General features: G+C 51.6%; 1 protein-coding gene and 1 long non-coding RNA gene across 2 annotated transcripts in view; one reads left to right on the top strand and one right to left on the bottom strand.

Annotated features, from left to right (window-relative positions):
- LOC135020952 (uncharacterized) overlaps window positions 1–15,590 on the bottom strand; it is a 225,421-nt gene that overhangs the window by 164,619 nt on the left and 45,212 nt on the right. The gene's annotated exons all lie outside the window — the stretch shown is intronic.
- LOC135020953 (uncharacterized) overlaps window positions 1–15,590 on the top strand; it is a 180,611-nt gene that overhangs the window by 158,598 nt on the left and 6,423 nt on the right. The window lies entirely within an intron of this gene.

The following is a 15,590-nucleotide window of genomic DNA, read 5'->3' as shown; positions in this document are numbered from 1 at the left end:
CATGGCGGCCGAGCAGCGGCACAAACACACGGCAGTCACTGTAAAGGACTATAGTACATCTCCAGTATGAAACATGGCGGCCGAGCAGCGGCACAAACACACGGCAGTCACTGTAAAGGACTATAGCACATCTCCAGTATGAAACATGGCGGCCGAGCAGCGGCACAAACACACGGCAGTCACTGTAAAGGACTATAGCACATCTCCAGTATGAAACATGGTGGCACAGCAGCGGCACAAACACACGGCAGTCACTGTAAAGGACTATAGCACATCTCCAGTATGAAACATGGCGGCACAGCAGCGGCACAAACACACGGCAGTCACTGTAAAGGACTATAGCACATCTCCAGTATGAAACATGGCGGCACAGCAGCGGCACAAACACACGGCAGTCACTGTAATGGACTATAGCACATCTCCAGTATGAAACATGGCGGCACAGCAGCGGCACAAACACACGGCAGTCACTGTAATGTACTATAGCACATCTCCAGTATGAAACATGGCGGCACAGCAGCGGCACAAACACACGGCAGTCACTGTAAAGGACTATAGCACATCTCCAGTATGAAACAAGGCGGCACAGCAGCGGCACAAACACACGGCAGTCACTGTAAAGGACTATAGCACATCTCCAGTATGAAACATGGCGGCACAGCAGCGGCACAAACACACGGCAGTCACTGTAATGGACTATAGCACATCTCCAGTATGAAACATGGCGGCACAGCAGCGGCACAAACACACAGCAGTCACTGTAAAGGACTATAGCACATCTCCAGTATGAAACATGGCGGCACAGCAGCGGCACAAACACACGGCAGTCACTGTAAAGGACTATAGCACATCTCCAGTATGAAACATGGCGGCACAGCAGCGGCACAAACACACGGCAGTCACTGTAAAGGACTATAGCACATCTCCAGTATGAAACATGGCGGCACAGCAGCGGCACAAACACACGGCAGTCACTGTAAAGGACTATAGTACATCTGCAGTATGAAACATGGCGGCACAGCAGCGGCACAAACACACGGCAGTCACTGTAAAGGACTATAGCACATCTCCAGTATAAAACATGGCGGCACAGCAGCGGCATAAACACACGGCAGTCACTGTAAAGGACTATAGCACATCTCCAGTATGAAACATGGCGGCACAGCAGCGGCACAAACACACGGCAGTCACTGTAAAGGACTATAGTACATCTCCAGTATGAAACATGGCGGCACAGCAGCGGCACAAACACACGGCAGTCACTGTAAAGGACTATAGCACATCTCCAGTATGAAACATGGCGGCACAGCAGCGGCACAAACACACGGCAGTCACTGTAAAGGACTATAGCACATCTACAGTATGACACATGGCGGCACAGCAGCGGCACAAACACACGGCAGTCACTGTAAAGGACTATAGCACATCTCCAGTATGAAACATGGCGGCCGAGCAGCGGCACAAACACACGGCAGTCACTGTAAAGGACTAGAGCACATCTCCAGTATGAAACATGGCGGCCGAGCAGCGGCACAAACACACGGCAGTCACTGTAAAGGACTATAGCACATCTCCAGTATGAAACATGGCGGCACAGCAGCGGCACAAACACACGGCAGTCACTGTAAAGGACTATAGCACATCTCCAGTATGAAACATGGCGGCACAGCAGCGGCACAAACACACGGCAGTCACTGTAAAGGACTATAGCACATCTCCAGTATGAAACATGGCGGCACAGCAGCGGCACAAACACACGGCAGTCACTGTAATGGACTATAGCACATCTCCAGTATGAAACATGGCGGCACAGCAGCGGCACAAACACACGGCAATCACTGTAAAAGACTATAGCACATCTCCAGTATGAAACATGGCGGCACAGCAGCGGCACAAACACACGGCAGTCACTGTAATGGACTATAGCACATCTCCAGTATGAAACATGGCGGCACAGCAGCGGCACAAACACACGGCAGTCACTGTAAAGGACTATAGCACATCTCCAGTATGAAATATGGCGGCACAGCAGCGGCACAAACACACGGCAGTCACTGTAAAGGACTATAGCACATCTCCAGTATGAAACATGGCGGCCGAGCAGCGGCACAAACACACGGCAGTCACTGTAATGGACTATAGCACATCTCCAGTATGAAACATGGCGGCACAAACACACGACAGTCACTGTAATGGACTATAGCACATCTCCAGTATGAAACATGGCGGCACAGCAGCGGCACAAACACACGGCAGTCACTGTAATGGACTATAGCCCATCTCCAGTATGAAACATGGCGGCACAGCAGCGGCACAAACACACGGCAGTCACTGTAATGGACTATAGCACATCTCCAGTATGAAACATGGCGGCACAGCAGCGGCACAAACACACGGCAGTCACTGTAAAGGACTAGAGCACATCTCCAGTATGAAACATGGCGGCCGAGCAGCGGCACAAACACACGGCAGTCACTGTAATGGACTATAGCACATCTCCAGTATGAAACATGGCGGCACAGCAGCGGCACAAACACACGGCAGTCACTGTAATGGACTATAGCACATCTCCAGTATGAAACATGGCGGCCGAGCAGCGGCACAAACACACGGCAGTCACTGTAAAGGACTATAGCACATCTCCAGTATGAAACATGGCGGCACAGCAGCGGCACAAACACACGGCAGTCACTGTAAAGGACTATAGCACATCTCCAGTATGAAACATGGCGGCACAGCAGCGGCACAAACACACGGCAGTCACTGTAAAGGACTATAGCACATCTCCAGTATGAAACATGGCGGCCGAGCAGCAGCACAAACACACGGCAGTCACTGTAAAGGACTATAGTACATCTCCAGTATGAAACATGGCGGCACAGCAGCGGCACAAACACACGGCAGTCACTGTAATGGACTATAGCACATCTCCAGTATGAAACATGGCGGCACAGCAGCGGCACAAACACACGGCAGTCACTGTAAAGGACTATAGCACATCTCCAGTATGAAACATGGCGGCACAGCAGCGGCACAAACACACGGCAGTCACTGTAATGGACTATAGCACATCTCCAGTCTGAAACATGGCGGCACAGCAGCGGCACAAACACACGGCAGTCACTGTAATGTACTATAGCACATCTCCAGTATGAAACATGGCGGCACAGCAGCGGCACAAACACACGGCAGTCACTGTAAAGGACTATAGCACATCTCCAGTATGAAACATGGCGGCACAGCAGCGGCACAAACACACGGCAGTCACTGTAAAGGACTATAGCACATCTCCAGTATGAAACATGGCGGCACAGCAGCGGCACAAACACACGGCAGTCACTGTAAAGGACTATAGCACATCTCCAGTATGAAACATGGCGGCCGAGCAGCGGCACAAACACACGGCAGTCACTGTAAAGGACTATAGCACATCTCCAGTATGAAACATGGCGGCACAGCAGCGGCACAAACACACGGCAGTCACTGTAATGGACTATAGCACATCTCCAGTATGAAACATGGCGGCACAGCAGCGGCACAAACACACAGCAGTCACTGTAAAGGACTATAGCACATCTCCAGTATGAAACATGGCGGCACAGCAGCGGCACAAACACACGGCAGTCACTGTAAAGGACTATAGCACATCTCCAGTATGAAACATGGCGGCACAGCAGCGGCACAAACACACGGCAGTCACTGTAAAGGACTATAGCACATCTCCAGTATGAAACATGGCGGCACAGCAGCGGCACAAACACACGGCAGTCACTGTAAAGGACTATAGCACATCTCCAGTATGAAACATGGCGGCACAGCAGCGGCACAAACACACGGCAGTCACTGTAAAGGACTATAGCACATCTCCAGTATGAAACATGGCGGCACAGCAGCGGCACAAACACACGGCAGTCACTGTAAAGGACTATAGCACATCTCCAGTATGAAACATGGCGGCACAGCAGCGGCACAAACACACAGCAGTCACTGTAAAGGACTATAGCACATCTCCAGTATGAAACATGGCGGCACAGCAGCGGCACAAACACACGGCAGTCACTGTAAAGGACTATAGTACATCTCCAGTATGAAACATGGCGGCACAGCAGCGGCACAAACACACGGCAGTCACTGTAAAGGACTATAGCACATCTCCAGTATGAAACATGGCGGCACAGCAGCGGCACAAACACACGGCAGTCACTGTAATGGACTATAGCACATCTCCAGTATGAAACATGGCGGCACAGCAGCGGCACAAACACACGGCAGTCACTGTAAAGGACTATAGCACATCTCCAGTATGAAACATGGCGGCCGAGCAGCGGCACAAACACACGGCAGTCACTGTAAAGGACTATAGCACATCTCCAGTATGAAACATGGCGGCACAGCAGCGGCACAAACACACGGCAGTCACTGTAAAGGACTATAGCACATCTCCAGTATGAAACATGGCGGCACAGCAGCGGCACAAACACACGGCAGTCACTGTAAAGGACTATAGCACATCTCCAGTATGAAACATGGCGGCACAGCAGCGGCACAAACACACGGCAGTCACTGTAAAGGACTATAGTACATCTCCAGTATGAAACATGGTGGCACAGCAGCGGCACAAACACACGGCAGTCACTGTAATGGACTATAGCACATCTCCAGTATGAAACATGGCGGCACAGCAGCGGCACAAACACACGGCAGTCACTGTAAAGGACTATAGCACATCTCCAGTATGAAACATGGCGGCACAGCAGCGGCACAAACACACGGCAGTCACTGTAAAGGACTATAGCACATCTCCAGTATGAAACATGGCGGCACAGCAGCGGCACAAACACACGGCAGTCACTGTAAAGGACTATAGTACATCTCCAGTATGAAACATGGCGGCACAGCAGCGGCACAAACACACGGCAGTCACTGTAAAGGACTATAGCACATCTCCAGTATGAAACATGGCGGCACAGCAGCGGCACAAACACACGGCAGTCACTGTAAAGGACTATAGCACATCTCCAGTATGAAACATGGCGGCACAGCAGCGGCACAAACACACAGCAGTCACTGTAAAGGACTATAGCACATCTCCAGTATGAAACATGGCGGCACAGCAGCGGCACAAACACACGGCAGTCACTGTAATGGACTATAGCACATCTCCAGTATGAAACATGGCGGCACAGCAGCTGCACAAACACACGGCAGTCACTGTAAAGGACTATAGCACATCTCCAGTATGAAACATGGCGGCCGAGCAGCGGCACAAACACACGGCGGTCACTGTAAAGGACTATAGCACATCTCCAGTATGAAACATGGCGGCACAGCAGCGGCACAAACACACGGCAGTCACTGTAAAGGACTATAGCACATCTCCAGTATGAAACATGGCGGCACAGCAGCGGCACAAACACACGGCAGTCACTGTAAAGGACTATAGCACATCTCCAGTATGAAACATGGCGGCACAGCAGCGGCACAAACACACGGCAGTCACTGTAAAGGACCAGAGCACATCTCCAGTATGAAACATGGCGGCCGAGCAGCGGCACAAACACACGGCAGTCACTGTAAAGGACTATAGCACATCTCCAGTATGAAACATGGCGGTCGAGCAGCGGCACAAACACACGGCAGTCACTGTAAAGGACTATAGTACATCTCCAGTATGAAACATGGCGGCACAGCAGCGGCACAAACACACGGCAGTCACTGTAAAGGACTATAGCACATCTCCAGTATGAAACATGGCGGCACAGCAGCGGCACAAACACACGGCAGTCACTGTAATGGTCTATAGCACATCTCCAGTATGAAACATGGCGGCCGAGCAGCGGCACAAACACACGGCAGTCACTGTAAAGGACTATAGCACATCTCCAGTATGAAACATGGCGGCACAGCAGCGGCACAAACACACGGCAGTCACTGTAAAGGACTATAGCACATCTCCAGTATGACACATGGCGGCACAGCAGCGGCACAAACACACGGCAGTCACTGTAAAGGACTATAGCACATCTCCAGTATGAAACATGGCGGCCGAGCAGCGGCACAAACACACGGCAGTCACTGTAAAGGACTATAGCACATCTCCAGTATGAAACATGGAGGCACAGCAGCAGCACAAACACACGGCAGTCACTGTAAAGGACTATAGCACATCTCCAGTATGACACATGGCGGCACAGCAGCGGCACAAACACACGGCAGTCACTGTAAAGGACTATAGTACATCTCCAGTATGAAACATGGCGGCACAGCAGCGGCACAAACACACGGCAGTCACTGTAAAGGACTATAGTACATCTCCAGTATGAAACATGGCGGCACAGCAGCGGCACAAACACACGGCAGTCACTGTAAAGGACTATAGCACATCTCCAGTATGAAACATGGTGGCCGAGCAGCGGCACAAACACACGGCAGTCACTGTAAAGGACTATAGTACATCTCCAGTATGAAACATGGCGGCACAGCAGCGGCACAAACACACGGCAGTCACTGTAAAGGACTATAGCACATCTCCAGTATGAAACATGGCGGCACAGCAGCGGCACAAACACACGGCAGTCACTGTAAAGGACTATAGTACATCTCCAGTATGAAACATGGCGGCACAGCAGCGGCACAAACACACGGCAGTCACTGTAAAGGACTATAGCACATATCCAGTATGAAACATGGCGGCACAGCAGCGGCACAAACACACGGCAGTCACTGTAAAGGACTATAGCACATCTCCAGTATGAAACATGGCGGCCGAGCAGCGGCACAAACACACGGCAGTCACTGTAATGGACTATAGCACATCTCCAGTATGAAACATGGCGGCACAGCAGCGGCACAAACACACGGCAGTCACTGTAAAGGACTATAGCACATCTCCAGTATGAAACATGGCGGCACAGCAGCGGCACAAACACACGGCAGTCACTGTAAAGGACTATAGTACATCTCCAGTATGAAACATGGCGGCCGAGCAGCGGCACAAACACACGGCAGTCACTGTAAAGGACTATAGCACATCTCCAGTATGAAACATGGCGGCACAGCAGCGGCACAAACACACGGCAGTCACTGTAAAGGACTATAGCACATCTCCAGTATGACACATGGCGGCCGAGCAGCGGCACAAACACACGGCAGTCACTGCAAAGGACTATAGCACATCTCCAGTATGAAACATGGCGGCACAGCAGCGGCACAAACACACGGCAGTCACTGTAAAGGACTATAGCACATCTCCAGTATGAAACATGGCGGCACAGCAGCGGCACAAACACACGGCAGTCACTGTAAAGGACTATAGCACATCTCCAGTATGAAACATGGCGGCACAGCAGCGGCATAAACACACGGCAGTCACTGTAAAGGACTATAGCACATCTCCAGTATGAAACATGGCGGCACAGCAGCGGCACAAACACACGGCAGTCACTGTAAAGGACTATAGCACATCTCCAGTATGAAACATGGCGGCCGAGCAGCGTCACAAACACACGGCAGTCACTGTAAAGGACTATAGCACATCTCCAGTATGAAACATGGCGGCCGAGCAGCGGCACAAACACACGGCAGTCACTGAAAAGGACTATAGCACATCTCCAGTATGAAACATGGCGGCCGAGCAGCGGCACAAACACACGGCAGTCACTGTAAAGGACTATAGCACATCTCCAGTATGAAACATGGCGGCACAGCAGCGGCACAAACACACGGCAGTCACTGTAAAGGACTATAGCACATCTCCAGTATGAAACATGGCGGCACAGCAGCGGCACAAACACACGGCAGTCACTGTAAAGGACTATAGTACATCTGCAGTATGAAACATGGCGGCACAGCAGCGGCACAAACACACGGCAGTCACTGTAAAGGACTATAGCACATCTCCAGTATGAAACATGGCGGCACAGCAGCGGCACAAACACACGGCAGTCACTGTAAAGGACTATAGCACATCTCCAGTATGAAACATGGCGGCACAGCAGCGGCACAAACACACGGCAGTCACTGTAAAGGACTATAGCACATCTCCAGTATGAAACATGGCGGCACAGCAGCGGCACAAACACACGGCAGTCACTGTAAAGGACTATAGCACATCTCCAGTATGAAACATGGCGGCACAGCAGCGGCACAAACACACGGCAGTCACTGTAAAGGACTATAGCACATCTCCAGTATGAAACATGGCGGCACAGCAGCGGCACAAACACACGGCAGTCACTGTAAAGGACTAGAGCACATCTCCAGTATGACACATGGCGGCCGAGAAGCGGCACAAACACACGGCAGTCACTGTAAAGGACTATAGCACATCTCCAGTATGAAACATGGCGGCACAGCAGCGGCACAAACACACGGCAGTCACTGTAAAGGACTATAGCACATCTCCAGTATGAAACATGGCGGCACAGCAGCGGCACAAACACACGGCAGTCACTGTAAAGGACTAGAGTACATCTCCAGTATGAAACATGGCGGCCGAGCAGCGGCACAAACACACGGCAGTCACTGTAAAGGACTATAGCACATCTCCAGTATGACACATGGCGGCCGAGCAGCGGCACAAACACACGGTAGTCACTGTAAAGGACTATAGCACATCTCCAGTATGAAACATGGCGGCACAGCAGCGGCACAAACACACGGCAGTCACTGTAAAGGACTATAGCACATCTCCAGTATGAAACATGGCGGCACAGCAGCGGCACAAACACACGGCAGTCACTGTAAAGGACTATAGTATATCTCCAGTATGAAACATGGCGGCCGAGCAGCGGCACAAACACACGGCAGTCACTGTAAAGGACTATAGCACATCTCCAGTATGACACATGGCGGCCGAGCAGCGGCACAAACACACGGCAGTCACTGTAAAGGACTATAGCACATCTCCAGTATGAAACATGGCGGCACAGCAGCGGCACAAACACACGGCAGTCACTGTAAAGGACTATAGCACATCTCCAGTATGAAACATGGCGGCACAGCAGCGGCACAAACACACGGCAGTCACTGTAAAGGACTATAGTATATCTCCAGTATGAAACATGGCGGCACAGCAGCGGCACAAACACACGGCAGTCACTGTAAAGGACTATAGCACATCTCCAGTATGAAACATGGCGGCACAGCAGCGGCACAAACACACGGCAGTCACTGTAAAGGACTATAGCACATCTCCAGTATGAAACATGGCGGCACAGCAGCGGCACAAACACACGGCAGTCACTGTAAAGGACTAGAGGACTTCTCCAGTATGAAACATGGCGGCCGAGCAGCGGCACAAACACACGGCAGTCACTGTAAAGGACTAGAGCACATCTCCAGTATGAAACATGGCGGCACAGCAGCGGCACAAACACACGGCAGTCACTGTAAAGGACTATAGCACATCTCCAGTATGAAACATGGTGGCACAGCAGCGGCACAAACACACGGCAGTCACTATAAAGGACTTTAGCACATCTCCAGTATGAAACATGGCGGCACAGCAGCGGCACAAACACACGGCAGTCACTGTAAAGGACTATAGCACATCTCCAGTATGACACATGGCGGCACAGCAGCGGCACAAACACACGGCAGTCACTGTAAAGGACTATAGTACATCTCCAGTATGAAACATGGCGGCCGAGCAGCGGCACAAACACACGGCAGTCACTGTAAAGGACTATAGCACATCTCCAGTATGAAACATGGCGGCACAGCAGCGGCACAAACACACGGCAGTCACTGTAAAGGACTATAGCACATCTCCAGTATGACACATGGCGGCACAGCAGCGGCACAAACACACGGCAGTCACTGTAAAGGACTATAGCACATCTCCAGTATGAAACATGGCGGCACAGCAGCGGCACAAACACACGGCAGTCACTGTAAAGGACTATAGCACATCTCCAGTATGAAACATGGCGGCACAGCAGCGGCACAAACACACGGCAGTCACTGTAAAGGACTATAGCACATCTCCAGTATGAAACATGGCGGCACAGCAGCGGCACAAACACACGGCAGTCACTGTAAAGGACTATAGCACATCTCCAGTATGACACATGGCGGCCGAGCAGCGGCACAAACACACGGCAGTCACTGTAAAGGACTATAGCACATCTCCAGTATGAAACATGGCGGCCGAGCAGCGGCACAAACACACGGCAGTCACTGTAAAGGACTATAGTACATCTCCAGTATGAAACATGGCGGAACAGCAGCGGCACAAACACACGGCAGTCACTGTAAAGGACTATAGCACATCTCCAGTATGAGACATGGCGGCACAGCAGCGCCACAAACACACGGCAGTCACTGTAAAGGACTATAGCACATCTCCAGTATGACACATGGCGGCCGAGCAGCGGCACAAACACAGGGCAGCACTGTAAAGGACTATAGCACATCTCCAGTATGACACATGGCGGCCGAGCAGCGGCACAAACACACGGCAGTCACTGTAAAGGACTATAGCACATCTCCAGTATGAAACATGGCGGCCGAGCAGCGGCACAAACACACGGCAGTCACTGTAAAGGACTATAGTACATCTCCAGTATGAAACATGGCGGCACAGCAGCGGCACAAACACACGGCAGTCACTGTAAAGGACTATAGTACATCTCCAGTATGAAACATGGCGGCCGAGCAGCGGCACAAACACACGGCAGTCACTGTAAAGTACTATAGCACATCTCCAGTATGAAACATGGCGGCCGAGCAGCGGCACAAACACACGGCAGTCACTGTAAAGTACTATAGCACATCTCCAGTATGAAACATGGCGGCACAGCAGCGGCACAAACACACGGCAGTCACTGTAAAGGACTGTAGGACATCTCCAGTATGAAACATGGCGGCACAGCAGCGGCACAAACACACGGCAGTCACTGTAAAGGACTATAGCACATCTCCAGTATGACACATGGCGGCCGAGCAGCGGCACAAACACACGGCAGTCACTGTAAAGGACTATAGCACATCTCCAGTATGACACATGGCGGCCGAGCAGCGGCACAAACACACCGCAGTCACTGTAAAGGACTATAGCAAATCTCCAGTATGAAACATGGCGGCACAGCAGCGGCACAAACATACGGCAGTCACTGTAAAGGACTATAGCACATCTCCAGTATGAAACATGGCGGCACAGCAGCGGCACAAACACACGGCAGTCACTGTAAAGGACTATAGCACATCTCCAGTATGAAACATGGCGGCACAGCAGCGGCACAAACACACGGCAGTCACTGTAAAGGACTAGAGTACATCTCCAGTATGAAACATGGCGGCCGAGCAGCGGCACAAACACACGGCAGTCACTGTAAAGGACTATAGGACATCTCCAGTATGAAACATGGCGGCCGAGCAGCGGCACAAACACACGGCAGTCACTGTAAAGGACTATAGCACATCTCCAGTATGAAACATGGCGGCACAGCAGCGGCACAAACACACGGCAGTCACTGTAAAGGACTATAGCACATCTCCAGTATGAAACATGGTGGCACAGCAGCGGCACAAACACACGGCAGTCACTGTAAAGGACTATAGCACATCTCCAGTATGACACATGGCGGCCGAGCAGCGGCACAAACACACGGCAGTCACTGTAAAGGACTATAGCACATCTCCAGTATGAAACATGGCGGCACAGCAGCGGCACAAAGACACGGCAGTCACTGTAAAGGACTATAGCACATCTCCAGTATGAGACATGGCGGCACAGCAGCGGCACAAACACACGGCAGTCACTGTAAAGTACTAGAGCACATCTCCAGTATGAAACATGGCGGCCGAGCAGCGGCACAAACACACGGCAGTCACTGTAAAGGACTATAGCACATCTCCAGTATGACACATGGCGGCCGAGCAGCGGCACAAACACACGGCAGTCACTGTAAAGGACTAGAGTACATCTCCAGTATGAAACATGGCGGCCGAGCAGCGGCACAAACACACGGCAGTCACTGTAAAGGACTATAGGACATCTCCAGTATGAAACATGGCGGCCGAGCAGCGGCACAAACACACGGCAGTCACTGTAAAGGACTATAGCACATCTCCAGTATGAAACATGGCGGCACAGCAGCGGCACAAACACACGGCAGTCACTGTAAAGGACTATAGCACATCTCCAGTATGAAACATGGTGGCACAGCAGCGGCACAAACACACGGCAGTCACTGTAAAGGACTATAGCACATCTCCAGTATGACACATGGCGGCCGAGCAGCGGCACAAACACACGGCAGTCACTGTAAAGGACTATAGCACATCTCCAGTATGAAACATGGCGGCACAGCAGCGGCACAAACACACGGCAGTCACTGTAAAGGACTATAGCACATCTCCAGTATGAGACATGGCGGCACAGCAGCGGTACAAACACACGGCAGTCACTGTAAAGGACTAGAGCACATCTCCAGTATGAAACATGGCGGCCGAGCAGCGGCACAAACACACGGCAGTCACTGTAAAGGACTATAGCACATCTCCAGTATGAAACATGGCGGCACAGCAGCGGCACAAACACACGGCAGTCACTGTAAAGGACTATAGCACATCTCCAGTATGAAACATGGTGGCCGAGCAGCGGCACAAACACACGGCAGTCACTGTAAAGGACTATAGCACATCTCCAGTATGAAACATGGCGGCCAAGCAGCGGCACAAACACACGGCAGTCACTGTAAAGGACTATAGCACATCTCCAGTATGACACATGGCGGCCGAGCAGCGGCACAAACACACGGCAGTCACTGTAAAGGACTAGAGTACATCTCCAGTATGAAACATGGCGGCCGAGCAGCGGCACAAACACACGGCAGTCACTGTAAAGGACTATAGGACATCTCCAGTATGAAACATGGCGGCCGAGCAGCGGCACAAACACACAGCAGTCACTGTAAAGGACTATAGCACATCTCCAGTATGAAACATGGCGGCACAGCAGCGGCACAAACACACGGCAGTCACTGTAAAGGACTATAGCACATCTCCAGTATGAAACATGGCGGCACAGCAGCGGCACAAACACACGGCAGTCACTGTAAAGGACTATAGCACATCTCCAGTATGAAACATGGCGGCCGAGCAGCGGCACAAACACACGGCAGTCACTGTAAAGGACTATAGTACATCTCCAGTATGAAACATGGCGGAACAGCAGCGGCACAAACACACGGCAGTCACTGTAAAGGACTATAGCACATCTCCAGTATGAGACATGGCGGCACAGCAGCGGCACAAACACACGGCAGTCACTGTAAAGGACTATAGCACATCTCCAGTATGACACATGGCGGCCGAGCAGCGGCACAAACACACGGCAGCACTGTAAAGGACTATAGCACATCTCCAGTATGACACATGGCGGCCGAGCAGCGGCACAAACACACGGCAGTCACTGTAAAGGACTATAGCACATCTCCAGTATGAAACATGGCGGCCGAGCAGCGGCACAAACACACGGCAGTCACTGTAAAGGACTATAGTACATCTCCAGTATGAAACATGGCGGCACAGCAGCGGCACAAACACACGGCAGTCACTGTAAAGGATATAGTACATCTCCAGTATGAAACATGGCGGCCGAGCAGCGGCACAAACACACGGCAGTCACTGTAAAGTACTATAGCACATCTCCAGTATGAAACATGGCGGCCGAGCAGCGGCACAAACACACGGCAGTCACTGTAAAGTACTATAGCACATCTCCAGTATGAAACATGGCGGCACAGCAGCGGCACAAACACACGGCAGTCACTGTAAAGGACTGTAGGACATCTCCAGTATGAAACATGGCGGCACAGCAGCTGCACAAACACACGGCAGTCACTGTAAAGGACTATAGCACATCTCCAGTATGACACATGGCGGCCGAGCAGCGGCACAAACACACGGCAGTCACTGTAAAGGACTATAGCACATCTCCAGTATGAAACATGGCGGCACAGCAGCGGCACAAACATACGGCAGTCACTGTAAAGGACTATAGCACATCTCCAGTATGAAACATGGCGGCACAGCAGCGGCACAAACACACGGCAGTCACTGTAAAGGACTATAGCACATCTCCAGTATGAAACATGGCGGCACAGCAGCGGCACAAACACACGGCAGTCACTGTAAAGGACTAGAGTACATCTCCAGTATGAAACATGGCGGCCGAGCAGCGGCACAAACACACGGCAGTCACTGTAAAGGACTATAGGACATCTCCAGTATGAAACATGGCGGCCGAGCAGCGGCACAAACACACGGCAGTCACTGTAAAGGACTATAGCACATCTCCAGTATGAAACATGGCGGCACAGCAGCGGCACAAACACACGGCAGTCACTGTAAAGGACTATAGCACATCTCCAGTATGAAACATGGTGGCACAGCAGCGGCACAAACACACGGCAGTCACTGTAAAGGACTATAGCACATCTCCAGTATGACACATGGCGGCCGAGCAGCGGCACAAACACACGGCAGTCACTGTAAAGGACTATAGCACATCTCCAGTATGAAACATGGCGGCACAGCAGCGGCACAAACACACGGCAGTCACTGTAAAGGACTATAGCACATCTCCAGTATGAGACATGGCGGCACAGCAGCGGTACAAACACACGGCAGTCACTGTAAAGGACTAGAGCACATCTCCAGTATGAAACATGGCGGCCGAGCAGCGGCACAAACACACGGCAGTCACTGTAAAGGACTATAGCACATCTCCAGTATGAAACATGGCGGCACAGCAGCGGCACAAACACACGGCAGTCACTGTAAAGGACTATAGCACATCACCAGTATGAAACATGGTGGCCGAGCAGCGGCACAAACACACGGCAGTCACTGTAAAGGACTATAGCACATCTCCAGTATGAAACATGGCGGCCAAGCAGCGGCACAAACACACGGCAGTCACTGTAAAGGACTATAGTACATCTCCAGTATGAAACATGGCGGCACAGCAGCGGCACAAACACACGGCAGTCACTGTAAAGGACTATAGGACATCTCCAGTATGAAACATGGCGGCCGAGCAGCGGCACAAACACACAGCAGTCACTGTAAAGGACTATAGCACATCTCCAGTATGAAACATGGCGGCACAGCAGCGGCACAAACACACGGCAGTCACTGTAAAGGACTATAGCACATCTCCAGTATGAAACATGGCGGCACAGCAGCGGCACAAACACACGGCAGTCACTGTAAAGGACTATAGCACATCTCCAGTATGACACATGGCGGCACAGCAGCAGCACAAACACACGGCAGTCACTGTAAAGGACTATAGCACATCTCCAGTATGAAACATGGCGGCACAGTAGCGGCACAAACACACGGCAGTCACTGTAAAGGACTATAGCACATCTCCAGTATGACACATGGCGGCCGAGCAGCGGCACAAACACACGGCAGTCACTGTAAAGGACTATAGCACATCTCCAGTATGAAACATGGCGGCACAGCAGCGGCACAAACACACGGCAGTCACTGTAAAGGACTATAGCACATCTCCAGTATGAAACATGGCGGCACAGCAGCGGCACAAACACACGGCAGTCACTGTAAAGGACTAT

The sequence above is a fragment of the Pseudophryne corroboree genome, unplaced genomic scaffold (genome assembly GCF_028390025.1).
Source record: "Pseudophryne corroboree isolate aPseCor3 unplaced genomic scaffold, aPseCor3.hap2 scaffold_361, whole genome shotgun sequence".
Classification (NCBI taxonomy): Eukaryota; Metazoa; Chordata; class Amphibia; order Anura; family Myobatrachidae; genus Pseudophryne; species Pseudophryne corroboree.
This window is presented reverse-complemented; position numbering and strand designations above follow the sequence as displayed.